The sequence below is a fragment of the Anneissia japonica genome, unplaced genomic scaffold (genome assembly GCF_011630105.1).
Source record: "Anneissia japonica isolate Jap-2015-1 unplaced genomic scaffold, ASM1163010v1 scaffold750_len1593409_cov174, whole genome shotgun sequence".
In the NCBI taxonomy this organism is placed as follows: domain Eukaryota; kingdom Metazoa; phylum Echinodermata; class Crinoidea; order Comatulida; family Comatulidae; genus Anneissia; species Anneissia japonica.
This window is the reverse complement of record NW_022756705.1, coordinates 833,521-853,390: the sequence shown is the minus strand read 5'-3', so window position 1 is coordinate 853,390 and position 19,870 is coordinate 833,521. Positions and strand designations below refer to the sequence as shown.

The following is a 19,870-nucleotide window of genomic DNA, read 5'->3' as shown; positions in this document are numbered from 1 at the left end:
TTTGTAGGACACCTATGAAATACATACTGTATGTAAAACACCTATGAAACACATATGGTATATGTAGAACACCTATGCAACACATAATAAAATATAATGTAGAACACCTATGCCACACATATACTGCTTGTAGAACACCTATGCAACACATATACTGTATGTAGAAAACATATGAAACACATATACTGTTTGTAGAACACCTATGAAATACATTCTGTATGTAAAACACCTATGAAACACATATGGTATATGTAGAACACCTATGCAACACATAATAAAATATAATGTAGAACACCTAGCTATGCCACACATATACTGTATGTAAAACCCCCATGTAACACATATGTATGTGGAAACCTATGGAACACATAACTGTTTGTAGATTTCTGGTGAGTATTCCATAATGTTGCAGCTATAATAAGTATACAGCATTCCCTAACATTAACAAGCACTCACTTGCTAATAATAAGTATACAGTATTCCCTAACATTAACAAGTACTCACTTATAGGCCTACACCCAGGAAGAGAACACCTTGATAAAGTGCCTTGCCCAAAATTTATTATTCAGTCACAAAACAAACCCAAACCCTTTTGATGATTTGTCACTCGTTTCCACATTTAGTTGCATATTATAATTTATCAGATATTTTTTTTTTTTCATTTTAAATCAAATTAAAATACATCACTTTGATTAGGCGATATACACTAATGAGGACGCCCTTCTAATGAAGGCTAGCATACTTTGGCACCAGTCAGGTGCACTGGATGAGCACATTAGCCTAGAAAATGATTAAGTTCAAACTCAATGGAAATTCAACTGATTATAATATACAGAATATGAAATGTCTAACTTAAGATTCCTCATTAAACTAAATGTAATATTAATGAATGTTTATTATTTTGTAATAAAGTTACTGAATTTACATTACATACACATTATTTGATATTTCATATATTTCATATCATGCTTCATATGTAATCTGATATCAGAAAAGCTTAAGCACTAAAAGACAATAATTTGTGCTATTATAAAAACAGAATATATTATCATCATTATTATCACATCAACAATAAAATCAGAAAACCCAATGTTAAAAAATTAATCTTTATGTACCTTTATAAGACATGGTTTTTATATTATGTATAGTTTTGTATTATATTTTAAATTGTGCCCCTGTACTTCAGACTTGTTCTAAAAAGGGTCACCCACTCAAATTATAGTGAATAAATTAATGAATAAGACCATGATGGACCCATTAAAACACTCAACATTTTTTGTCAATAAATTTTGTATTAAAGTAGTAAATGACTATAAATTTATAATTTACTATTAAATGTTTTACAAATAGGTAAATTATTGTAATAATTATAATTACTGGATATTGTCCATTTGTCATTTTTAACAATGTAAAAAAAAAAAAAATTGGAAACACTGATCTTTAGCCAAACAAAGAGAAGGGTGGTTTTACCTGACATCTCAACACTATTTCTTTGTATAAGATTTTCTAGGCCTAATACTTCCATATTACTTTTACTTTTTGTCACATTCAATTTGTAAGTAAGCCAGATTACTACAACAATCAAAATCATTTGTAACACAGTAGACTGTTCCTGTGGTAACACTGAAAAACAAAATCTTCATGTTATTTAGACAAGATGGCTGTCACTGGAACAAACTTGTCTTATCGACATGTTAACAACTTTAATCCTATTTACGGAAAATGCAAAGACGTGAAACAAAAGTTGATGAAAAAAATGTTTCTTTTTGACACTGGAAATTCATCCCATATGTTTTATCATCTTGGGAAAAAGAGACAAATAATTTTTGTTTTCATAAGTTATAATTTTGAATAAAATAAAGCTAGGGTGGACATAATATTATTGGTCAGAGGGCCAAAGTGAATTTCAGATTGAACACTGCACGCCACACCCCCAAACATTGAGATTTCCAATGTTCCAGTGTGATCGCCGATCACAATCGAAACGTCAGGTAAGCATATGTTTTTTATCCTTGGTTCAACAAAAGGGAATACAGAAACAATTTCCAGTGTTGCAAAAACCTTCATGCCCTTCATCTATACCACTTTATACTCTGTTTTACGGTCACTTTTTAGAGATGGCCGGTATCGGGCCATCAAAAACAAGGGGTTTCTAGCCATAGATGGTAGTCTGGCCGCACACACAGGGTTGTTGCAGGCTGCAAACAACCCTGTGGTGAAAATTCAACATTTCCAATGTGCTGCAAAAACTTTCTACACTGCATTATGCTCAGATATGAGCTCAGATTTGCTTAGATGTGAACCAAACATCAGGGACGGTGTCAGCACTTCACCCACAGAGTCTTGACCCACTTCAGCTCCACTCATGGTTGGAAGTTGGTTCACATATTGGAGCTGCCCTTGCATAAATTTTATGTTGAAGTAATTGAAATCTGGAAGTACACTTGTGATCTTTGTCTGACAGACTCGACGTATAATTTATGTCAGTCTTCATCGGGATGATTTAAAGGTGTAAAATTTTTCTTACATACATATGCAAAAGGGAACCAAGTAAAATTTTATACCAAGTATAAGTTTGGTAAGTAAATTGCAAAATATGGTAGACAAATTCTCGGATGAAAGGGAATAGGCATTGGGAAAGAAGTATGGACAAGTAAATACAGAAATCCTTGAAAAAATGCAAACACACAGAGCGGCTGCTTAAAATCTATCCGTGGATAAATCTTTCCTGATCATAGTCACAGTTACGGTATATCTTCTTTAGACTTGGAATGATTCTAGCATTAATAAGGAACTGTCTGTAGGGAATCTGAAATAATTTACCAAGTGACTCTTTTCCTGTGTCATTTAATAGACAACTGAGTCATAAATCCAATTGATGCAGTGCGTAATCTTACAATCAGTCCTTTTAACGTTTAACTTATTAATCCGTTCGACGAGACAGATGCACAATTTTTTTAATCATTTCATTTGTCTGCGGGATCAACACTCTCAGTCTAGCCTACAGTTGCTTGTCATAAGTCCTAAGACATCCCATAATGTATTTACCCATGAGGACTCCTGAGAGTAACAGAGTGAAAACTACAGTCAGAAATAACTACACATTACTTAGTTGTACCTTATCTTCAGGTGCATCTGTGATCTTTGTCATTATGTTGCTAACTGATTAACATGATAATCTTTCTTGATCATAATTTCTTCTCTTTATTAAATTTCTTTAGCCATACAACTCCATTCCCTGGACACTACCTCTGGAAATTTGAAAAAAATGGAATAATTATACAAGCTAGTGAAAAAGCACAAACATACTTAAATCTGTCCAAGGTGGATCTGAATTTGTATGAGTTCACGCATTAGATATTTAGTGTCGAAATATTTCTTATTGACAGTGCCCTGAGTTTAAAATGTCGGAATATTTAATAACCATTAAAATTATTCAAAGGAACAAATTGTAGAATTAGTGAGACTTACAAGTCAAATAACTTATGAGATGAGATAAAGAGTAGGGAGACCTATAAATAGGTCTACAGTAATCTCTGATTACTGGGGTTCAAGTTGGGCGAAGCCTGCTTCCAGGAGACCTTGTTAAAAGAGTTTCTAGCATAACTAATAACTAATTCTATTTTATTTTGGTATCATGAACAACTTAGTTCAAGGGAGATTATTGATAATGCATTAGTAAAAATATGAAACATACAGTAATGATAATGGGACTATAAGCTACAAGCTTTCATCGACCCACTATCATCAAGCAAGTATAAGACATTTATTTTATTTCGCATTTCCAAAATCGCACAGTGCTAGAGGATAAAAATGAAAATACATTTTGAAATTAAGAGCAATTTGCAAGCGATTCGGATCGGAATTGAACCCACAACCTCCAAAACTAGCCTAGAATATGATTCCCAAGTAGCTGTGGGTACTGCAATGCTATTTCTATGTATGTTTGCTTCAAGAAAATATCATAGGAGTGATGCTTTGTCCTACCATGGTTAAGTTTACAGCAAGACTTTTTTATACCTTGTTTCGCAAACTTATTTTTTTTAAAGATCGCCTGAGGAGGGCGGAAACAAAATAAAATAAAATTTTCTTATTAAGTAAATAGTTTTGCCAAAAACATCCAGACGGAGGATAAAATAAAAATAAAATTTTATTGGTGAATATAAACAGTGTAGTAATGGGATAGTTAAATGCTTTGGATTTGTATTATTAGGAAGAAATATACATACAGTATCTTATTTTTGGAGATTTCAAGGCAGCAGCAGCAAAATAAAAATAAAGAACAACTTTTATTTTTTTCTGAAATTTCCATTTTTTGTGGCGGCGGGTGCGCTAATTGGCCAAAAAAAAAAAGTTCATTTTTATTCAAAATCGTCATTATTGGTGGGAGGCGGGTTTGCTAAACAAAGTATGAAAAAAGTCTTGCCTTAGTTACACTCCAAACTTTCTGGTATCAGGAATTCAGACTTCATTATGGCAGTGTTAATTTCAAATTAAAGCCACAGTTCTAGGTATCTGTGGTACTATAAATAAGAAGTAAACTACTTTTTGGACAATGCGTATTTAGACAATTATGAGCAAGAACAACTAGACCACACAGTTTTAATGAGTTCGTTCAATCAACAAGTTGAGGTTTTCCTTAGAAATCAATTGATGAAAGGTGCAGCAAATTACATGCAGATTAACTTAAACATCAAGTAAACACTATAAATCAGATTTATTGAGAAAAAGAGGAATTATTTAACTTGCTCTATAGGATGGTACAAAGAAAGCTGTAGAAAACAATACAGAAGGAAAACAAAACCAGGGGCATGGCATCCACTTACCTAGATTGGGTGAACTGAACATTAATATTTATCCTGTTGCAGTTAGGAGGAAAACACCCAATGGTTACGAGTATGGCCCTTCCATTCATTGGTCATCAGAAGAAGGTGGCACAGTGGTGCCAGAGGCAGGTGGCAACCAAGATTGTTTCTTTGGTCCTTATTCAAATTGGAATCTGAAATTCGCGCTGGGCCCAAACAGCCGCAGTGCAGCGCCACCCAACTTAACTACAGCATATAACAGACACAAACATTGTTCTTAGCTAACTTAATTCGAGGATCCAAGCGATAGACTCCTATTAAAACCAAACGCTGGCTGGATTTGAACAAGGGTCTTCAGCACAAGAAGCAGAAACAATAACTCTATTCCAACTGCTCAGCTGGGAGTTGTCAGGGGTTCAATTCAGAGGCTGGCCACTTTTTTGTGTCCTTGAGCAACTACTTTATTTTCATTGCTTCTGTTTCATCATTGGCACCGTCAGTCTGAAAGACTATGGTGAAGAACACTCTAGGATTTTACATCAACTGCAACACTAGCATTAATCTGTCAGGTTGAATTTCAGTGCACATGCTTGTTGGTGGCTAAACTATCCAATTCTTGAGGTGCAATTGCGCTGACAGTATGAGCAAGTGAAAGATATATGAAAACATTCTGAGCTGGCCTGTGCTTTACGTTTTTCTCTCCTTGAATTACATTCTCCTCTATATTTGTCTTCAAACAAATTGAGTTTCCTTTTCACTTCATTTTTCCATAAAGCTCTATTTCTGGCTAAATTCTCCCAAGTGAACAGATCAAATCCAAGAGACTTTAAATCCTGTTTGCATAGATCCATAAAACGTAAAAGGGGGCGGCCAATGTGTCTACTGTAACCTCACCATATAAAAGAATTTTAGGTATTCTTGTGTCCTCCATTCAACATACATGGCCAAGCCATCGAAGCCTATCTTGTTTAATTATTGTGAACATTGATTTGATACCGCAAATAGCTAAATGAGTTCCCTGGTTGGTTAACATGCTACTGTGCAAAATATTGTATGGTTGCAACTATAACCAAATGTTCTTAGTGTTAATAAACATGCTGACAAAATGACTGGTGTAATAGGTTATCTGCACATATGAACATTAATATACAATCTACGTAGTAAAAATGTATTAGTTTTTAGGCCCTATAAAAAATATTATTAGTTTATCACCCTATCTGGGCAGGAAAAGTAATGAGGGAGGGAGGGAGGCTTTTTAAATTTTTTATTTTGCTAAAGCCAAATATAACCCTTGGTTTGTTTGCTGGTGCATTGATATTCAAAGTAAAACATGATTTAGATAATGTAAACAATATCTACTAATTATTTAATAAAATAAATAAAAAATAAATAAATAAATAAAATTTAAAAAAAAAATTTCAAAAACAATTTTTTTTTTTTCAAAAAACTTTTTTTTCAAAAATTTTTTTTTTCCAGTACCATTTATTGGGCCTTATCAGAGGGGAGTGAAAATGAAAAGAAAAAAAAACAATAGCTTTAAATTTTGGTCTCATTAAAACAATGTTACTGCCTGATTTTTTTTTAAACATTTTCTGCAATCAATAAATCATGCTTTAATACTTCAAAAAGCTATACTTCACAAAAAATGAATTAAAAACATGTTACAGCCTAGTAGTGCTAACTAAAGAAAAGTAGGAACACAGAAAGAAAAAGATACAAAAACGAAAGAAGACACAGGTCTTAACATTAACAATAACAAACTCCAAACATGTGTTTTACACTAAAACATTTCTGATTGAAAGCTAGAGTTCAAGTCAAAATCTGAACATTCAAACATGAATCATCTACTAATAAAGAAAGACTAAAACACGAATCTAAATTATACAAATGTAGTTTCTGTCAATCTTTAGATAGACTAACTTTAAACTGATGTTTGTCAAAGACTTGTACCAAATAAGAGACTTTAATTGTGCCCAAGGTATTCAATCAGAGGCTTTAAAGCAACCCACAAACCTATTAAAATATATCTGTAGGAGGTGGCCTAGAAACCTCAAATAAACATTATCACAAAAGGCTGGTAAGAAGTACATCATTCACTTAATAAATTTTTGTGAGAGTAATTATCAGTGACATTGACTGAATTAGATGGATCATTTAAGATAGTACAGTTTTAGAATGGAAACAAGGTGTTACCCATTCCATTTTTTTTTTATTAGAATAGAATATCCCTTGAATACAGTTCTAAATAAGAGTGAGCATTGATGACATAAAATAATGCTGCATGATTTGTCTGACAATAATTAAAGTACTGTATGGGAATGTATTGGGCATTAAGTAAGATAACAGGTCAGACAGGGCAAACACCATTTGTATTATTTATTATTTCTCCTGACGAAAAAACGCCATCAGAATAAAATATGGTTCGCATGAAACTTGATAAATTGTTTGTGGTAGGATTTGAAAAAATCTCAAACCTTTAATTAAAGTATTACATTGCTCAAAGATCAAAAAATTAACAACTTCCAATTACACACAAACCAAACTAATCAGCTTTCATTGATTTACAGACTTTGTACTTAGAAAATTGATTACCAACTAATTTAGGTGTCTATACAAAGATATAGGAATGTTGTTAAACTGTTATTTATGGGTCTATTAAACTTATTATCAGTTTAACACACTAATCTGAAAAAAATTCTGATGGCGTTTTCTGTGTCAGGAGAAATAATATGACCTGACATGTTAAAAGTACTGAATGCTCAGTACATTCCCAAATGCTTGCAAAGAAAAAAATCTTGCAAGTGATTCAGGTGGGAATCAAACCCACAACCTCCAGGTAACTAGCCTGATGTCTTAACCAATAGATCTCCGAGCTGCCCTTGGTGGCTAGTGATGAATCCGATCCCCACGTAGCAGCGGGTACTCCAATGCTAATTTTTTTTGTGTTAGGAGATATTAATGTGAAATCTTGTGTGCCCTACCTGACGTGTTATAAGTACTGAATCTGAAAAAGTCATCAATTAAAAAAAAATGTATCATTGCACTTAATATTATAATTCATTCATTATTTTTGTTACATAATCCTGCTAACAAACTGAGGAAGTAAACTTGTTATTATTAGCACTTGTTAATATCATTAGTTAATGAATAATATTCCTGGTAAAGAATATAGGCCTACTAACTTTACAGAAAGTGTCTTATAATTATAAGCACTTGATTTTTAATTAACTTAACCACCTACTTATGGCAAGTCATTGTTATTGTTATCCTTTAAGCTGATTACTGATTAAATAAAACAATTACCTCAATCCTGTAATTAGTCTTGAATGATACAAGGATAGAAGGAAACTTCACAATTCGGAGAAAGTATGGGGATAGGTGAGACTGAATAATTAATCCATTCATTCATTAATTAGGTGAATACAGGTAGTGCTTAGTAGCTTTATTTTTTTTTTCAGATACTCTTGTCAATAAATTTACTTTGAAAAGTGGATCATAAACACACTTTCAGCTAAATGGATTGGTGTTTACAGTACCTATCCTCAAAACCAAGAGTGTTGAGTTCAATCTCTAAATTTCCTCCTTCTCCTCAGTGCCACATGCAGTAATAGCAAATACCATAGCACTTTGGTGGATGTGTTTTTTTCATTTTCTTTAATTTGGTTTTTTTTCCCCAAAAATTGTAGGCAACTCTGTTTTAGGTCATGACACACACTTTAAGAATCAGGACTGTAGACAGTTGAGATGCAAATAAAAAAGTTAATACTGGTAAGAGGAAATGTAAGAGGAAATGTCATAATTCTAGCTACATTCCATTAACTAGCATATATGAGGTAATTAATCATAAAACAAACTAAAGTAGCACAACTTTAACGAACTCATAATGATAAATCATAGAATTTGTCTGACAACAATCACAGTTGAAAAAGTACTCTATGATATATTTAAGTTCCCTACTCTATATCATCCGACACCTGCAAAAAGGTGTGACAGGCACCTGGCGTAGCACTGCTTTTACCCCAGTCCCTACCTACCACCCAATTATATTCTTCAATACATTCAACACTGGTGGTCCAACTAATATTAATATAACAAGAAAATCAAATTCTACAGATTACACATATTTCTCCATGATTTAACTGCCATAACAGTTACAGAAACAACTACAACAGTCATTCCATAAAGTGCATACATCCGCCCATTGCCTGAAGACTGAACAATACACAGGCGATTCCATTACTTTCCGCTTTAAGCTTGAATACCAAACAATACGCAAGCCATGTCTAATGGGCGATTCCATTAGTTTCTTTTACGCTTCCCCAAAAGTTAATCATCTCTTTCTTAGATTATGTATCATCCAGTAAATATTATGATGATCCATTCCTTAGTTCTTGCAGGCCGACAGAGAGAAAAACAGGGTGAATAAATTTATCTCCTTGGTGGAGGCAATAAAATATGTATAGAGTATGACAGTCGTGTTGTCACAACACCAGGTGGCGCCCTTTGTTGTTAACCAGTCGTTGGTTACCGTTCATTACACCTGAATGACTTCATAATCTTAATAGTTTAGAATAGGCTTTCTGGAATAGGTATTTTATAACCTATAATTTACCATCAAAATGTAAAAACACAAAAGCTTGCATTATATTAGTTATCAAACACACATTTAATCATTAATTAAAATTTACAAAGAAAAACTAAGATACTGGTACTGGTATTGGGTATTTATAATTATTTATTTAATAATTAGGTTACAAATTGGGATCAATGGTTTGTCAGTGGAGAAAATGGCGTCCGGTTGAACTCATTGTGTCGCCGATAACAACAGAGTAGTATCACATGGTATCGTGAACTAACACTGTAGTACTACTGTACTGTAGTAGTATAAACACAATGACATCACATTTTAAACGGTTTCCCATGGATTCCTGATTTATAAATACCTTTATTTACTGAGCTACACAAACAATGTAAAATTAGAAAACAAATATATTAATCTTCATTTGCGTTTGATGGATTGATAATAAAGGAAGAAGAAATATTAAGAATAAAGTTCGAAGTCGTTCTTCAGATGTAACCATTCAAAGACACTGCCATGGGAGTATTTCTCGTTGACAACATGGCTTTTCGCATGTGATCTCTATGACTCACCTGATTGTGGTCTCTAATGAGAGTCGCTGTGTTTCCTTTGACATTTACAATCCCCGAGTAGAATTTTTTTTTTTTTTCAGAAGCTTTCCTCAATGTCGTTTTTAATTTGTTGTCTGAGAAAAGAGTAATAAAACAGGCAATAAATTTTAAAGACATAACTGAAAATATAAAACTAATATTATTTTTAAAAGATTAAAGTGTCTATAATTTTAGAACTGTAAATTATATTGACATACAGTAGTCCTAATTCCCTTTAATACATAGTAAATATAGATAATTTCCCATTCAAAATGACAAATTGTAGTTAATATATAAATTCCTGCTGATCGGTAATGTGGCTCAACAATTTTTACAGCAGAGATAAACAAGATTTCTAAAAAGGAAAAAATCATTGAAAGGAGAAAAACAATTTAAAATAAATTTCTTCCTATTTTTACTAATTCAAAATTGACACTTGAATTTCTGGCAAGGCGCTCTCAGAGACCAGCGGCAGCCACAGTCTAGTGCCATTACTAACATATAATGGATACATTGTCCCTTAATATCCAGCTTAATACTGTATATCAGCACATTTTGCACTTGAACCTCCTCAGGTACCCACTTTCTCTATGCTCCTAGGTATAGAGAAGCAATGCAGATAAAGCGTCTTGCTCAAGGACCCGTGGCGTATGTAGGAGGGGTGCATGGGGGTTGCATGCCCTTTAAAAATTACTCGCACCTGTCCCAGACGTTCTCCCAAAAATCACTTGCAAGTACTGTAGTTAAAAATCATCTAAAATCACCTTATTTAGCGAGTTAGCGCCCTTGAACTGATCATCATGCTCCCCCCCCCACTTCACCTTTGCCCCCCCTCTCATCTGCACCCCCATTTCAAGACTTCTAGATATGCTACTGTCAAGAACACAAGCGAAATGCACAGGTTTGGGTTTCAATCCCTACTAGCTTCTACTACTAAATAGCCTACTCCTCTTCTTACTCCTTGGTCCCAAGCAATTGTTTTGGTTGGTCAGAAAGAAATTATAATATTCATCAGGGGCGGATCCAGAAATGTCCAAAAGGCGGGGCCGGAAGCGGGGGCCGAAAGTTGAGCCGATTGAGACAACACTGTCATAGGGGGTCTGGGGCATGCCCCCGCGAAATTTTTGTGTTCTAGACGCCCGAACATAACATTTGAGGCATTCTGGGCTATTATTTTTTTCTTTTTCTCTCTTTTTTTTCTTTTTTTTTCTTTTTTTTACCTCCCAAAAGGGGGGCCGGGGCCGGGCCGGCCCCCCCCTAAATTCGCCCCTGTTCATACAGACAGATGAAATTTCTCTAAACAGACTATATCTTTAAATAAAAGATTTTTTCAACTGGTTATAATTGCTCTCTCTTGAATAATATGGCAGTCACTGAATTTCTCACAAATGGAGGTGTGTTGAGTTTCATCAGGCACATCCCTCAGTTTGAGAACTGAGTCTTACCAAGATAAGACACCCCTGTGATTTAGTTCATGACTGTACAGTTCATAAGTCACAATATCTGTTTACCCACGTCATGCAAAGCTTTCCTGATTGGAAAATTGTCACAGATTATAAAACACACTTTTTAGGGAAGTTCAGTTGTAACATGTCATATACTTCTGGTCTGGAGGTATAAACATCAGATCTCTAGTCCCCAGTGTTTTCCTTATAATACCCCACCTGTATGAAGTTGATAAAAGATTTCCCCCAGTTGTCAAGCTATAGGAAGCTGGTTAGTTGACAAACTGTGGGGTGTAAGTTATTACTGTCTAGATCAGTCTAGATCATATTTTCATTTTTACTTGGCCCTGTTAGCAGAGATATATCCCCTATCCCAGTCCCCCACAAAAAAAAATTATATGATTAAGTATGGTAGTTAAAAATCACCTCATATCATTTGGACTTACCAAGGCAAAACGATGTAATTTAACAAAAATATAAAAGCAGTTACGTTGTTTTGCCTTGAGGCCGCCGCACTAGTGCCCCTCACTTAATCATCGAGCCCCTACTTGACGTTTGCATCCCCCGTCAGTCCCCCTATTTCAAGACTTAAATACACCACTGCCTATTAGTTGATTACCTGTGGGAGTCTTTGATATTAATGTCTAGATCATATTTTCCTTTTTGCTAGGCCCTGTTACTTCACCCTGTGTTAGTGGAGTTCCTCCCCTGGGTTTGAACAGGGGTCTATTTGACCCCTTTTTGTCAGAAGCTATAAACATATTGGTATGTGAAACTAATCTGTGGATGCAGAGGTGCATGAAAACATTATGATGCATCCTTACATGCAACAACTTTATTTACAAAATTGTAGAATTCATGTTTTCTTTTTCAAAATGTAAATTTCAATAATAAAATAATTCAAAGACTCATAAAATGTTAAATTGCATAATGCATAATGTCAAAACAATTTTTAAAAAAGATAATTAATATTTATTTTATATCTAAAACATTTTAAATACTATAATTATCATATAGCAAAATTTGCAAATCAATTAAGATATTCAAGACTCTTTTTCACAGCCAACAGCAAAACCCCACCAATCATAGGAGGGGAATTGTGATGGCTGATGCTCTGTCCAGACTATCAAAGACAAGCCAAACCAGTCACTCGTCGCAAAAATCACTTATTAGTTATTAATACGACATTCAACAGCAAAATGAGAGCTATAAAATGGTAAAAGAATCATTTAAATCCAACATATAAGAAGTTACAAGCATTTAAACATACAGCTGTTTAAAGAACAATATAAAATCAGCCTTCAAGGTTTATGATTTCGGGCATTTCTCAGTCAGAAACCATCACCAAATTGTTAAAATTTAATGTTTTAACATTGAAAATGGTGAAAATAACAGCATGGCATGATGCATAGATATATGAGATCAGTTTAGTGCAATAAAATATTTTTAAAAACTTGACATTCCAGCATGTTTCGGCCAATATCTCTGAAACAGGATTTGTGACGAGTGACTGGTTTGGCTTGTCTTTCCCACAAATTTTATTTAACAAAAAACTGTTGTATGCCCATATATAGTCATGATGTGCCTATATATGATCATATATGTCGTCATGACCATATTAGGCATGCCACATGGTTTTGTCAAATAAAATTTGATAATCCGAGCAGGGCTTAGAATCTAGTGTAGTGATTTTTTTTAGGATTTGAACCTAGGACCTAGGAAATGGAAGGCAAGCATTATAACAATGTATTATAATTAATTAATACTATGTTCTATGTTATACCTACAGAAACAGTATATTATGAAAAACAAACCAAAATACTTTTAATATGTTTGAAAATGGTTAATATTTCTTACGGTGTGGTAAAAATTTCAGTATTATTATTTAATATAAAATTTATTATAATTTTTTCAAATTTTTTATATTACTTAGGCGTATATTATATCTTGTACAATGTAATCAAGGCACAACTTTATGTACAAATACCTGGGGTCGGTGACATCCAAGGGGAAATGACCTCCTCTGGGCATTCCCAAGCTGTAGACTCCAGTGAATATGGGAAGACTGATTACACTTTTCTTTTGAGCACCATATAATTGACCTGTCATAACTGACATTTCATTATAAAAAAAATCACGTTAAGGATTAAATGGGCGTAATGATTTGTGTCGTTAAAAAATGAAATACATGATAAAAAGAAACAGGATCCCTTTGTCATGATTCTATTGGGCACATACAATATAGGCCTATAAATAAAATAACAAAATAAAAACTCCCTAACACAAAATGACGTGGCATGGTACAAATGAACTTTAAAAGTTCTTATTTTCTTTTTCTAAAATATTATTCAACACTTATAAGGGATTAAAACAAATATTTACTTTTAACTGTAAACATTTATGTTTATGAGAGAATAATATATAGGAAAATTAATATACTGTACATATATTTCTTTTTAAATTTGTAGCTATTTAATAGTAATTTAAAATACTAGCTACTGTACTTGTCATTGTTAATAGTCTTCTCACAAACTAAAACAACAATACTCCCAGAGACTATGAGCTCGGATGTACATTTAATCGAGGGTCACAAATGGTCTTGCTAGAGAGGTCTTCTCTATAGCACCAATTTTCAATTATAAACTGTGTGGTACTAGTGGTAATCAGTGGCTTAGAGGGGTGTGGAGGTGGATTTCCCCAGAAAAACTGGAAATTTGCTGAGTAAACAAACACTTTTTTATTTCTTTCGCATCCACAGCAAGTAACTGGCCAATTACAAGATGGAATAATGCTTTATAAGTGTCTTTACAAGGCTTAGGGACTGGAGTTGTCTGGGGTCCCAAATTGTGAAAGTCAAATTCCTGGAGATTTTGTCTTGCAGGACAGACAGAGGGTTTTCAAAGTGTGTACTAGCTAAAATGCATGTAGAATGACACACGTGTACAAATTTATCGCCTTATTCAATATAAAAACGAACAGGCTTTGGCAGGTTTAGGTCACTGTTAATACCATATTGCTACCTAAAATGTTCAATAAATCTTATGTCTGCCAGATTTAATGCATAAGAATGGGAAAATTCAGCTTTAGCATAAGCCTTAATTGTGAAAATCTGCTAAAATCCTGGAGAAATACAAGAGAAATTCAAATTCCGGGAGAAAATGTGGAATTTCCAGGAGACCAGGAAATGAACCAAAATTGCTGGAGATTCCAGTGAAATCCAGAAGACTTGAGAGCTCTGAGTTGTTTTTAGTAGCAAGTCATAGCACCTGAACCAAGAACCCTGGGATTAGAAGGCAAGCATCTTATAACTACTAAGCTATACAACCCCACTCCATAATTTCCACTTAAGCAGATAAAAATCCATAGCAAGCACCCAAACTCTTGCTTCTCTTACACGCCTCATGTAATTACCGGCTCTAGTGGTGTACTCCTAGGCATGCCCCTGGTAGTAGTAATCTTCCACGAAACGCGATGCCAGTTAATGACCGACACGTTGGCATCAGTTGACATGAAAGTCTGTTGTTAAAGATCTCCTTTTTTTTTGTTTTCAATTTACTTTAATTACTTAAATAATTGACTACCTGTATCTGAAGGTGGGATTATTCATAGGTACTAACCCCAGGTAAGGGAGAATCTGGAATATGCCTTCATATCATTACCTTTTCGGGAAATGCTTTCCCCTCGCATCCGAAACTCACAAGCCATTAATTAATTTAAAACTGATTTAATACCCAACTTTATCTTAGACTTGGTACTTAAATTTATATTTATGTTACATACCCTGTGTAAAAAATAAAGGTTTGTCCACAAATTTCCATTGACAAAAAGCTGTTGTATGTCCATATATGGCCATGATGTGCCTATACATGGTCATGATGTGATGTTATCATGACCATATTTGGGCATAACACATGTATATGTCAAATAAAATTTGATAGTCTGGACAGGGTTTATGACTCTTTTCAATATTCAATATTTTACTTAAATTTTTTGTCACAGATACTGTATGTTTCAAGGAAATTTAATGAAGTATTTATATGACGAACAAAAAGCTTGATCTGGGCTAAAATTTTGATCCCAATGAAAACTATTCTCTTTTTAAGGATGTATGGAGTTGTCCCAAATCTATACATATTTTTCTTTTTGTAATCTTATCATAATGCTATTTCATTAAAACGATTTTTTTTAAATGATATTGTTATCATTTTATTATGTATAGATGCAAAATAAAAACAATGTTTTCCTAAAATTGCCAAATAATAAAAATACCTATTAATATCATTATTAAAATGACTGTTTATTCAAAAGGTGATACAATTCAGGGAAATAATACAATAGTTTTGATAATAATACTGTTTTAAATCACACGTCACACATCAGGCCAATGAAACAAATATTCTGAGGTTTATCGAGCGCTGATGGACTGCATCTCCGTTTGGTGTATGCGCACAAGGTATCCCCTGCAGTGCGTTGACTCAATACAACGATTTCTGCTGGTGATTAGGGACCGGTGCACTAGGGGATCAGTACGCCCCTTCATATTGACATGTTTTCCTGTTGGAAACCCCTGTAGAAATGTACAACTAGGCCACTGTCCAAACAACATTGTTCATGTTTCATAGTAGTAGCAACTGAAGTAGCAATTGATGTTAAAAACATTTGCACTGAAGATGCTCTTCTTGGCAGAATTTTTCACCTTTTTTCAGGGGTCACAAGTAGAAAGAAGTCACTTCCAGGAGGCCTGGTTAAATGAGCTTTCTTATTAACACATTTTATTTACTTTTTGCTGCACATGGTGATACCAGTCAGCACTAACTTCCGTGAGAAAATTGATAATAAAGTAGTAAAAACATGCAAATATTATTAATTTGCTGAAGATGGGTTATTTTCCAGAGACTCTTGCTTGCTTGTAAGAGTCTGTCCCGATTTGCGGGAGACTCCTGTGACTTGCGGGAAACTTGGGACCCCCGATTTTTTTAAATTTTTGTGTTTCCTAGACTCTATTAAGTGTGATTGTGTATAGCCAGCTTGGAAGTCCCTATAAAAAACGAGAGAACATAATCTAATAATGAAACTAAAATCACATTAGAAAGGAGAGTGCTCACCTAACCAGTAAGCTACAAACCTAAAAACCCCAAAATAACAGAATCCATCCAAAAAATGTATATCTCTACAAAATATACTTACAAGTTATTTTGCTTGTTCAATGTCATCCAGTGTTTTGCGATTGTCATGGCCGTTCACTATCAGAGTGGTATGAAGCTAATGACCCTGTGTACGATTAGAAGCAAACAGTCCAAAGTTCAACAGAAAAGTTGGCCAAATCTACAGAATAAATAATTATCGTCTAATTAGCGGTTATTAAACTAAGCAATTTTGAATCATAAATTAATAATGGTAGAATACTGATTATGGGATAATATAAAATAATAGGGACAAAATAGGTGATCTTTTTATTTTCTACCAATCTCATTATACATTCTAAGCCATTTATGCTAATTTTTACATAATATTTTTATTATACGCCAACAGTAGGGTACAACAGCCGTCCTAGACGTTTATCCTACGACTTATAATAATTAATTCTCTAATCAACATAATAATATAGTGCACCCTCCAATTCGGCCCCCTCTAATTCAAGACAACTTTTTCAAACAACCAAATAACAATGTTTAATCTTTTAACACAAAGCTATTCTTCTATATGGAGACAAAACCCAAAGATCACCCCAAATTTTCAGGTCTTGAATTGGAGGGCCAACTGTAGATTTCTATAAGCCGTTATAATAGAGCCATCAATATCACTTTAGATTTAAAACAAAACGTCTAGAAACTTACTCAGAGGTCTTTTCGTCCTGCTCCTTCTCCTCCACCTGTGGGAGAGACAGGCACAAATCCTTGGTGCATTATGCTTGTGTCTCTGGGCAACATACTTCGTCTCTCTCTAACCAGAAGTACAGCAGGTACAGGGGAAAGTGTTAGGGTTCAAATGCTGATATATCAGTACTCCCCCAGGGTGAAGAGTATATGTTTGACCACAGGTAACCGTAATATCATTATTAATAATTAATTAATTAATTATTATTAATAAATATTTCAAACTGAACAATGCATTTTATCAGAGTGCATTACTCTCTAGAACAAACCTGTGCTTCACCTATGAAAGGCTTATTTGCAATAATTAAATATCTATAAATGCTGATAAAACAATAATCATCATGGATAAAATTGGAAGAAGTTAAATGATTTAAAAACCCTACGTGTGGGGCCCACCAAGCAACATTGGCTAGAAGAAAACACCTTGTTTTTTACAGCCAGACACTGATCATATGTTAAAAGTAACATTAAAACTGAGAACAAAGTGGTGTAAAAGCAGTGCTTGGAGGTTTTTTGGAACCACATGGAAGTATCAAAGTTTTGGTGTGGCCCTCGGTGTTAAATCAAAAATTCACTTTGGCCCTCCATCCGATATTTTTGCCCACCCCTGTTGTACAGGGACATTTTCCCCTTCTGCCAAACAGACTCATTACGTTTGAGAGTTGAGTGAAACAAAATTATGAATTATGACAAGTACAGTATGTTATCTAGGGACAATGTAACTAAAAATCCTGATGTTAATGTCATTTGTTCTAGACTTTAGACTATGTATTTATGGGTCTATGATAAATTTCCATAGTCTACTGTCTATTTTTGTACGTCCCTAATTAGGCAGAATTTCCGTAGCAACTACTACGGAAGTTCCAAAGTACTTGAGAAGCCCTGAATAACCACAACTTTATAACGACTTTAGTTTAAGAGATGTTTTTTTGTTAGCAGGAGAGGATCCAGCATTTATAAGAGGTGGGTTCAAAATGTTTCCAAAACAGGGGTCCTCCCGGGAAAATTTTGATTCCTAGATGGCCGGAAATGAGCTTTCCCGACTTCTGATTAGTCCTTTAATGACCTTTAAGTTCATCAAAATTCAAGGTTTTCCCCTCTTGAGAAAAGGTCAGTTAATTTTATCTCATTTTTTAGGCCTATCATAGAGGAAAAAAATCAAAGATAGCCAATATATCATTATAATCCAACAACACTAGTAGTTAGATATGTAGTCTTTCTTCCATGGATCGATGAACCGATAGGCCTGAAGAACGCACTTTCGTACATAAATTATTACGATGGTGAACCAAAAACAGTGTGTATAATTTATTTAACTGAAAACTAGTTGGGCTAAGCCTAGTTTGTCTGATCTTCCAACCTAAGCCTAGGTAGGTTAGCATGCTTTTTGTAAGCCAGGACCCAGTTGTATTTTGTTACGTTTCTTCACAAATGGGGGTTCGTCCTAACCCCTTGAACCCCCCCCTTGGATCCGCCACTGGTTAGATGAAAAATGACGATTTATTTATTTATTAATCGTCAACCCAGATAAAACAAACCTTGTGAATGTAGGAAAGTGCATATCTGGGCATCTGAAAATTGTTTTTGCCTTGGCAAATTATATCGTTAATGGCCCTCTCCATTTTAACAAAAAGCTGGAACTGCTCCTGTTGGTGCAATAGTAACAGTCAGTAAACTTATACTTGGATTTAAATTATATCATGTCCTGAGAGGTCCACAAATGCAAAAAGGTTGGAAACCACTGTCCTCAAACTGTGTCAGTTGGGACAGTGGTGGCACCAGCAGGGGAAAGGCCTAGACCCCACTGTCGTCCGACGAACGACTAGGTCGTAGGAACAAAAAGTTAAAAAAAAATAATCTGCCTATCCAAATAATGCTATTTGGTTGCCAATCCCTAATATTGTGGTCTAAAAACACATGTAAGACCAAATTAAGCCATAAAAACTCTCCCCATGAACCCCAAAAGGGATTTTTTTAAATCTGGCCTTCGACCGAGGCTTCGTCACTGCCTTGGTTCGGACCCCTCCGTCGGACCCCTTGTTTGCAAATTTCTGCGCCACCGCTGAGTACACAGTATTGTATGTATTTTACAGTAATTTGAAATAATTTACAAAACGCCTCAGAACAGCTTAAAATAGGCCGAAATTGACCAGTTTCTTTATTAGGCAGCAGAGCAGGGCTAAGCCCCTGACTCAAACAAGGCTTCAGACACCTGTTGGACAAATCTGGCGCAGCCACTGAGTTGAGGCAGTCCTTCATGGATCTCCATGCTAAACCAGCTAAACTGACAGAATGTCATAGAACGTCATAGAGTGGCATCGGTTCAGTTAGTTATCAACAGAGTTAGTGGGTCATTGATCATAACACTCCTTATCTGCACTATAAGGACGGTAGGGTCTTTACCACTTCACTTACAAACACTCCACTAGTTTAACAAACGTATCTCCATCACGTTGCTGCACTGAAGCCACACCATATTGATCCATTTATGCCGATCCTATCAAATAGTATAAGGACACATATTTGCTTACCAGGAAGGTATCTAATACTTATGCCTGGAATCATGAACCTATTC

At 34.6% G+C, this 19,870-nt stretch overlaps 1 protein-coding gene across 1 annotated transcript in view; it reads right to left on the bottom strand.

Annotated features, from left to right (window-relative positions):
* LOC117124348 (neurogenic locus notch homolog protein 1-like) overlaps positions 1–16,671 on the bottom strand; it is a 95,444-nt gene extending 78,773 nt beyond the window's left edge. Inside the window, exons 1-2 of the mRNA XM_033270557.1 lie at positions 16,607–16,671; positions 9,957–10,069 (exon numbers count right to left, since the gene is read on the bottom strand). The gene's annotated coding sequence lies outside the window, so the exon portion shown is untranslated. The remainder of the gene's footprint in view (positions 1–9,956; positions 10,070–16,606) is intronic.
* Between the last annotated feature and the right edge of the window lie 3,199 nt (positions 16,672–19,870).